This window comes from Musca autumnalis, unplaced genomic scaffold, assembly GCF_047663935.1.
Source record: "Musca autumnalis isolate F117 unplaced genomic scaffold, ASM4766393v1 scaffold_1, whole genome shotgun sequence".
In the NCBI taxonomy this organism is placed as follows: Eukaryota; Metazoa; Arthropoda; class Insecta; order Diptera; family Muscidae; genus Musca; species Musca autumnalis.
This window is the reverse complement of record NW_027411644.1, coordinates 119582850-119591518: the sequence shown is the minus strand read 5'-3', so window position 1 is coordinate 119591518 and position 8669 is coordinate 119582850. Positions and strand designations below refer to the sequence as shown.

At 33.9% G+C, this 8669-nt stretch overlaps 1 long non-coding RNA gene across 1 annotated transcript; it reads right to left on the bottom strand.

Annotated features, from left to right (window-relative positions):
• Positions 1–306: 306 nt before the first annotated feature.
• Positions 307–845, bottom strand: LOC141390792 (uncharacterized). Its single transcript, XR_012409471.1, has 4 exons — positions 792–845; positions 533–689; positions 388–414; positions 307–320 (listed from the first exon to the last, which is right to left on the bottom strand). It is a non-coding gene; the product is annotated as an uncharacterized lncRNA (long non-coding RNA).
• Positions 846–8669: the final 7824 nt, after the last annotated feature.

Sequence of the window (8669 nt, the reverse complement as noted above, 5' to 3'; positions counted from 1 at the left end):
TGAAATACTTTCATTAATGCAATGAAATATTTTTATTAGTGTAATGAAATACTTTCATTAATGTAAAGAAATACTTTCATTAATTCAATGAAGCCTTATGTTAGCTCAAAATCAATGATACATTTCATTGATGTAACGTAAGATTTCATTTATTTTATGAAGTCATTTCATACTCACGCAATGCATAAAAATTAAGTCAACGCTAAATATGTTTAATTCATTTTATTGCAATTAGTTTTGACCATGGATACAATACGTCATTTTTGATTCCGTAGGTATTAACTAAATACATTAATGATACCATTGGTCATTATTGTCATCTGTAAGTAAAATTGAAAGAATAAACAATTTGTTACTAAATAACTGGTTTTCTACACAATAACTTACCTTCATATTTTGCCGCTCAGTCATGCCCTGTGTAATTCCATGATGTTGGGATACAGCATACACATAAAACAACTGTACATATAAAAACATGAAAGAGTTTTAGTTTAATATTTGTATTTTTCTTTTCACATTAAACACTTCATACCTACTTTCAACGAAGTTTATGATCCTATTGGGCGTTGTCACCATTAAGTAAAATTGAAAATCATAAAAACTGTTAGTAATTTATTTGTCGCAGGACACCAAACTCTTGCCATTTTCTTCGGCATTCCATTCTTCTTTAGATTTTCTATTGCTTGCATCTATTACAAAGAGAAAAACCAAATAAATGTAAATTCACTTATATAAACAAATGAATACATAAATCTTAACAGAAATAGTTTGTCCAATATTTACATACTTACTTTTCTAAGTTAAAAACACGAATCGTAAAATTTTTATTCATCCGCACTTGGCGGCGTTATAATGTCAACTAAAACAATGTTCACCTACAACTACAAATGCAACCGCTCCGTTTGTGTTGGGCACACACACGAGATTATCTATCTCTCTCTAGATAAACATCGTGGGCGTTAATTCATTGCTAAAACAAAGAAGATGATCGGTGGTGAGAGTAACGTTCAAACTCACCACAATTGAGATTGTGTGTGTTCACACAGACAGTGGTGATTAACACTGAACTAAAACAATGTTGTTGACAATTTGCTGATCAACTTTTTGGCAGGGTTGTTTTGCCTAATCTTGTTTCCCAGCAAGCAATTTTTATCGCCCATTACCCGAAGCAGTCACTCCCAGGCGATAGAAATGCACATCCGCGATCTCGCATTCTAATCGAAGTAGGCACACCGTTCGGGAAGAAATGAACCACGTCCACGACACTACTTGTAAATGCCGCTTTCGAGACTTCCTAGAAGTACTTTTAGCGACAAAATTGGTTGTGACGAAAAAAAAAAATTTTATTTATTTTCTTTTTTTCTTTTTTTTTTCTTTTTACTTTTTTATTATTCGAATTATTTTTCCAAAGTACCCAAGGTTTTAAAGAACTATTCTTAGTTGAAATTGTCGTCTACATTAATGTTGTAATTTTAAAAATGTGATATTGCCCGGCCTGGGAATCAAACCCATGACGTTAAGAATGCAAAGCAAACATGCTAACCACTGCACCACCGCACCATATAAACATCGGATAGACTAATTTCTTATATTAGCATATGTATGTACTTGGCAGATTTATAAATGTGTTCTGTTTATGATTGTGGGAAATTTAAAACATTTGTTTAATAAAGAAAAATAATTAGAAGAAAAATGATAAGATAATAAGGGTCATAATATAGCTAAGATTTCAGACCCTTTTTTCATTTCAAAATAGCAAAATAGTATTGGGAACTTCAGAAATGTTTCAATTATTTAATGAAATTCTTGCATTTATTTAATGAAAATGTTTCATTTATTTAATGAAACTATTTCATTTATTTAATGAAACTATATCATTAATTTTTGGAGCCAACTAAAAACATCAAATATATCCAATTTTCCACAATTTTCTTAAAAGATGTTTGAATACTAGTTTTTTTAAGCACATACTATTTAGCATAGTTTCAATACTCACATATTTTTTAAAATTAAAAGAAATTAGAAGTTTCATTACATCAATGAAATACGTTTCATTTATTCAATGAAACCAAAAATGTTTAAATTTTAGTTAACGTAAGGTTTCATAGCATTAACTAAACATTTCATTGTATTAATGTAACATTTCATAGCATCAATGAAAAATAATCAATGAAACCCGTTCATTGATACAACGAAGCATTTTTCTTTCAGTGTATGTGTCTTACTATATTCGGTACTTTCATACTGTACAAAATCCCAATATTTGTCATCATATTTTATCATATGTGTTGGGTATTATTACAGGTTAAATTCAAACGATAGTGGACTAGAAGCCCAACTGTTTAAGACTTGGTTGGAATTAGACTGATTATTATTCCCTTTGCAAGTTTCTACTAAATTACTTAAAATAAACAGTGACGCCGATTGGTCGACCCGTATTAGTCGACCTCGACTACAGAGATATACACTCAGCCGATGTGAATTGAAACTTTTATCAATTGACAACATAGGGCTAAAACTACAGTTTTTTGCATTTATCGAGCCTTTATCTCAGAAACGGATAGTAATTTAGCCTTGCTTTCTTTGGCAATATTGTAGTCCTAAACTAGTAGAACATATCTTTTGAACAGAAGACATAAGAAAAACTCCATCTAGGGCAACCAAATCGATAAAATATAGATTTTACATAATTGCTGAAATTCTGGTCAGTATCAGCTAAACCATTGGGAGTTAAACCAAGTAACCCTTTGCGAAAATCTTCCAAATAAAGTTTTCAGCAATTCTTCCGAACATTCTGAAACTCTAAAATGCTTACTTCATGTTGTTTCAGCAGTATTTCGCATCATATCTTTTAAAACGCGTATTTCAAACACAGTTCACAGTGGAATTATGTATTAGAGGGTTTTCAAAATTTGGCCCTTTTTGGACGTATGAACTTGCCGAAAAAAAATATATTTGAATTAAAGCACAAAAGTGTTGCCACCCACAAAAATACCCATTACAAAACTCCCTGCTAATAAATTTTTTGTAAAAACCATGTCGCGCGAAATAAGTAGTTTTTTTTTTGGCCACTTGAATAAGTAGTTAAATAAGTAGTCACGACTTTTAGTAACTAGTTATTTAGCTACATATTTAAGTGGTAAAAAATAACTACGTATTTCGAGCGATATGCCCTTGTTAAAATAATGGGTTATTAGGTGGTTTTGTAATGAGTATTTTTGCTGGGGAAGGAGGTACTTGAAGGAATGCATCGGCATAGTCCATTTTGGAAGAGGATTTGATTTTGGGATTAATTTCTTTTCGATAGATAGCGCGCCCTCCCGTCACTTCAGTTTATCACCGTATAACTTAGAGGTTTTGGAACCACTATGTCAGGAACCATGAACTTGCCCACGAAAAAGTAATATCATTTAAACAGGACCACAAGGGGTAGCAACGGTATAATTTTTCAAAAGATCTTCATACAGGTCCTTAACTGCACCTTAACAAAAATGTTGAACTTTTATGGAGAAGACCGATACGAATCAGTTGCGATGTTAAACTATATTTGGACAAAATAATAGGGCTTCCGAAGTTTGGACCAAATTTGTTGCTCCGTTCAACAGATATAGCGCGTACCATTTTAGCAACATTTTTGTAATTTTGGATGGTTGTACCAGTAGTTGTGGACAATATTGTCCATCTTCGGACTTAAACTAAGTTTGGACAATCTATTACGAAGTTCAAGAGTTATCGGGCGCTCCAGCTACTACCCATTGTGCCTTACGGGGTTTTAGCCTTCGGGCCATTTTCTCAGGAAGCATGGGAGCAGCGAATACAAGTTGTTACTATAAAAATCAAAGGGGTTCGCAAGCAGCTCTTAATCTGCACTTTTCCAAGTTTTGTTTGAGTGGTATCCTAAGGGTTGGACCGATATAGTCCATGTTCAAACCTGCTCTATGTCCCGTAAAAATATTACGATGTTCAAAGTAGGGACCAAATTGATTACTACCTTCGAGAGTTATCGTTTGAACTTTTGTGGGAGAGATACTTGAAGGATCAATATAGGTCATCTTGGAACTTAAACTAAGTTTGGACAAAATATCACGAAAAATATTACGGTTCATCCGTTCGAAAGTTATGGTGCGCTCCAGCCAGACAGAGAGACAGATGGATATGGTTTATGGATTTCGCCCAAACATACTTGGGGTCTAATACCATTTTTCCGATGAGCACATTTTGTCCGTATAAAAGTGTATATACCCGCGTTAGTCTAAAGACTGAGGGTATAAAAAATTGGAAGCATTTTGAATGAATGAGTTAAAAAATAGAATCGGGCTGCACTTATTACTATGAAGATGTTCTTGGGAATAAGTTATAAAAGTCTAAATAAGAGGATCTATTAGATGATCTATTTTTAGAAAATATGACGTTCAATATTACTCCACATCACATTTTCATTTCGTTTGTACCTAAAATTTCCGACCGAATTAACTATAATTTGGCATTTAGGATTCCTTGCGGTCAAAAAGTATATACATACATACTGAGTGTACGCCAATTCATAATGTATTAATGATATGGGACCTACTGTTACTAATAATTTGATATAAATTCAGAATATTAAAAGAACTTAACGCTTTTTGCTTATTCATCATTCAAATCAAGGATTTTCTTTTTATTTGAAAATTTTGCCTATTAGGCGAAGGTCATTTTTTATTAATTTGTTTAATTAATTTCTCGTTAGAGACGAGCTTACTGACCAATATGCTTTTTGAAAAAGGAAAGCCGACGATACGAACCCACACAACCACCACTGTGTGACATGACATGTTTCGCCTTTGGTTTATGAAGGCTCCTCAGACTCAGATTTTCTGCTAAGTTCACAATCTATTATAGACATGGGACGAGAACCGATATTCATGAATTATTATCCATTGTATTTCGTCAAAATTTAAACCTACAATCACATTTTCCATATGTACTTGTCGGGTTTTGTAGGAATTTAAGGGATTTATCAAGATAATTGTGCACGTTCCTAATGAATATGAACTTTGCCAATAAATTTGAGAGGGATATTTCCTGTCTCGAACTCGATATGCCAAATTAAATCGTTTTAAACATCTAAAATCATTCAATAACTAAAACCACGAACTCTAAAAACAGAATTACAGATCCCTCACTATAGGTGAAATCAAAAGGTCATGTTCTCTGTTACAAATAAAGTTGACTGATACATATACAAAGACTTGTCTCCAGATTCACTCCGGTAGTTGAGAGATGTGAATGTTAAAATTGGAAGGGAAAATATCTTTGGTCCCACGGTCGGCAAGTTCAGCCAACATCCGACAACGAAGTATAATTCCGATTTTGCAGCAAAAAAAATTGTAGTGAGCAAAACCTAGACATACATAAGGTCACACTCTTCCAGTGTATTAGATGTCCAATCGATTCGAGGAGCAAACACCGATTCGGACCAAAAGTGCGATCTAACACAGGACTGAAGCTTGATGTCGACACGCACAACAGATAACACAATCCTACTCCGCTCAGCTTACCCAAATGGTGGGAGACGGCACTTCCGATAATGTGGAAGCGCAATGGCAAAGAATAACCCACTCTCTTCAAACTGCCGCAAAATCCATTAAATTAAGGGGATCTGGTAACTGATAGAGATAGCGAACTGATGATTTGGAAGGAGCATATTATCAAGCCTTTGCACTTTAGTTCGAAATGCGATTTTTTTGGCCAAAAGTAAATTTTTGACATCCTCTTTTTTTGAGTTTTTCTTCATAATAAGATAAAAAAATTCCAAAACAACAAAAACATAGTTTGCGCTAAATTTGCATTTACCGTTAAACGAGAAGTTGTCAAACTTAAAAATCATTTACTGTGTTTTTAATAGACCTGTACGTAAAGTTTCTGGTGGGGAATTCCCGACCCGGGATTTCCCGGGAATTTTCGATTTTTTTTCGCACAGGATTTCCCGGGAGATTTTTTTGAAATTCCCGGGAATACGTGTATTTGTATTTTTCGTATATAAGTCTTATATTATTTCTCTTATAGTTATTTAATGTTGAAAAATAGTGGAATAGCGATTATTTATGTCCCAATAATTCGTAATTCCCGACAATTTGTAACAAACTTAGGGTCCATAGTAAAAATCGCGATAATTCGTGTAAAGTACATACATTTTGGTCCTCTCAATAATTATTGTTTTTTTCTGGAATTCGAAGTCTGTATAACCTCAAATAATTCTGAACTTTTTGGAGCCATTTCCTTGTTGTTATAGTCCATATTTTTATTAATGACATTCTTGAAGTATATTAATTTGCTAAGATATAAACTCTGTGATCGATCCGAATTGTTGTTTTCTCCAAAATTATTGTTTATGGTGTTTTTTTAAGCTAGATAGAACTTTAAATTGTAAAAAGTAACACAAAAAATTAAATTTTGATGAAACTTTTTTTTATTTGTTTCAGTATACTCTGACAAATCATCATGAATAGACTAACGCTTGAACAACGCTACGAAATTATCCAAATTTACTTTGAAAATCAGTCGTCGATTCGCGCAACTTATAGACGACTTCGTCATTTGTATGGCGTACATAATCGTCCATCTGAACAAGCCATTCGTCGTGGATAGATTTCATACCACATACTCTCTAGAGGATGCAATAACACCAGCACGTCGAAGGAATGTGCGTACTGAAGACAATATCGCCGCGGTTTTCACGCTGGAGGCATCATCGGACCTTATTTCTTCAAAAATGAGGCCGGAGCTCGCGTTACGGTCAATGGAGATCGTTACCGCACCATGATCAATGATTTTTTTGTTTGAAAATATGGATGACATTGATCCGTAGGAGATGTGGTTTCAACAGGATGGCGCTACGTGCCATACGGCGAACGCAACCATCGACTTATTGAAATCAAAATTTGGCGATAAGTTGATTTCGAGAAGTGGACCTGTCAATTGGCCTCCAAGGTCGTGCGATTTGACACCTCTCGATTATTTCCTGTGGGGCTACGTGATGTCACTGGTTTATGCTGATAAACCAGCAACAATTGATGCCTTGGAGGCCAGCATTGTTCGTGTTATTCGTAACATACGGCCAGCAGTGCTCGAAAAAGTGGCCAAAAATTGGACGTCCAGAATGCACTTCGTCAAGAACAGCCGCGGTGCCCATATGCCCGAAATCATTTTCAAATGTTAATGTCACGTATTGATCTTTCGAATAAAAAAAAATTTGATTACAATTTAATTTTTTGTGTTATTTTTTACAATTTCAAGTTCTATCGGGCTTAAAAAAACACCCATTATGTAATATTAAAAACTGTATAATGTGCAAGTGGCAAATCGTGTATATTAGGAATGGAAGTTAGTAATAACTATAGTATGTATGTACATATTAGTACCTCTCTATATCTTTGGTGCCACCGTGGTGCAATTGTAAAGCTTTGTACACAAAAGGTCAACCTTGTAAAAATCCATTATCAACGAATTTATTCTATGATCGACACGCCCATCGAACCATAAAAAAGAGTCCCCATATCATTGACCTAAAAAATAAAGTCGCACAGCACTCTTTGATAAGAAGGAAGCCTTTGCGATGATAGTCGTGGGAAACAGCAATTTATATAAGCTTTGTTCCTTTACGTTAAAGTTTCTTCATGTTTTACCATTTTTAACTCGGAAAGCGTTCCTTAACTCCAAAAAGTAGTAAAACTGGAAGCAATTTTTAAGAGAGTGAGAGAGTGCCAAAATGGCTTTCTCTTTCACTACTTTCTGCTCGACAAATTTCGTTGTGTATAAAGTGGAAAATCTGTCAAACTGCTGATTTGACATTTATTTGACAAATTAACGCAAAAGGAAAAATGAAAACTACGCGCTTTGTCAAAGCAAAATGAAATAAAATAAAAAAATTTCAACCAATGAAATAAAAAATAAAAAACAGTGACAATTATTTTGTTTGTTAATTTTTTTAAGCAGCCATGTTTGTTTTTTGCCATTGCTGCCAGATCTACTATTTTTCCGTTTCTTTACTTTTGTGCAAAACTTGTTACGTGAGAGCAATTTTCACAGTTCTCTGAGAGTAGAGAGAACTTCTCTCTTTTGCTACTTTTACTATTAAAAAAGTAAAGAAACAAAGCTATAATTTCCGCAAATTAGTCAAGAAGAATTGGTTGGCTTGAACAGCTGCCATATATGATGTATTGGTACTTTCAAGATTTTGGCGTATCGTCTTAATATTGTTCCAAAGAGATAACTAATGATACAACTATACATATAAGGAGTATTTAATTCCTTTATGTTTGCTCTCTGTCACGTCTATGCCCCACAAACTTGATTTCTCATAGTCCCGGGAATTCCCGGGAATGAGAAATTTGTATTCCCGATTACCCGGGAATGAAAAAATGTCGGGAATTCCCAAACTCTAGCTGTACGTAAATTATTTTGTGATAATTTCTGTAGTAACAGCATCACAATAAGAAAACCAAAAAGATTAAAATTTAAATATGGAAAAGATAGATAAAAGTAAGTAGCTTCATTTTCCAAAAAGTTCGGAAAAAATTCTGTATAAGAATGATGTTATCAACACATTTCTGGAAAATCCTTAAGTTATTAATTTTTTCTTTAATTTCAAAAACTGTTTTGGACCGAAATAGTTTTGAGTGAAAGTGAGC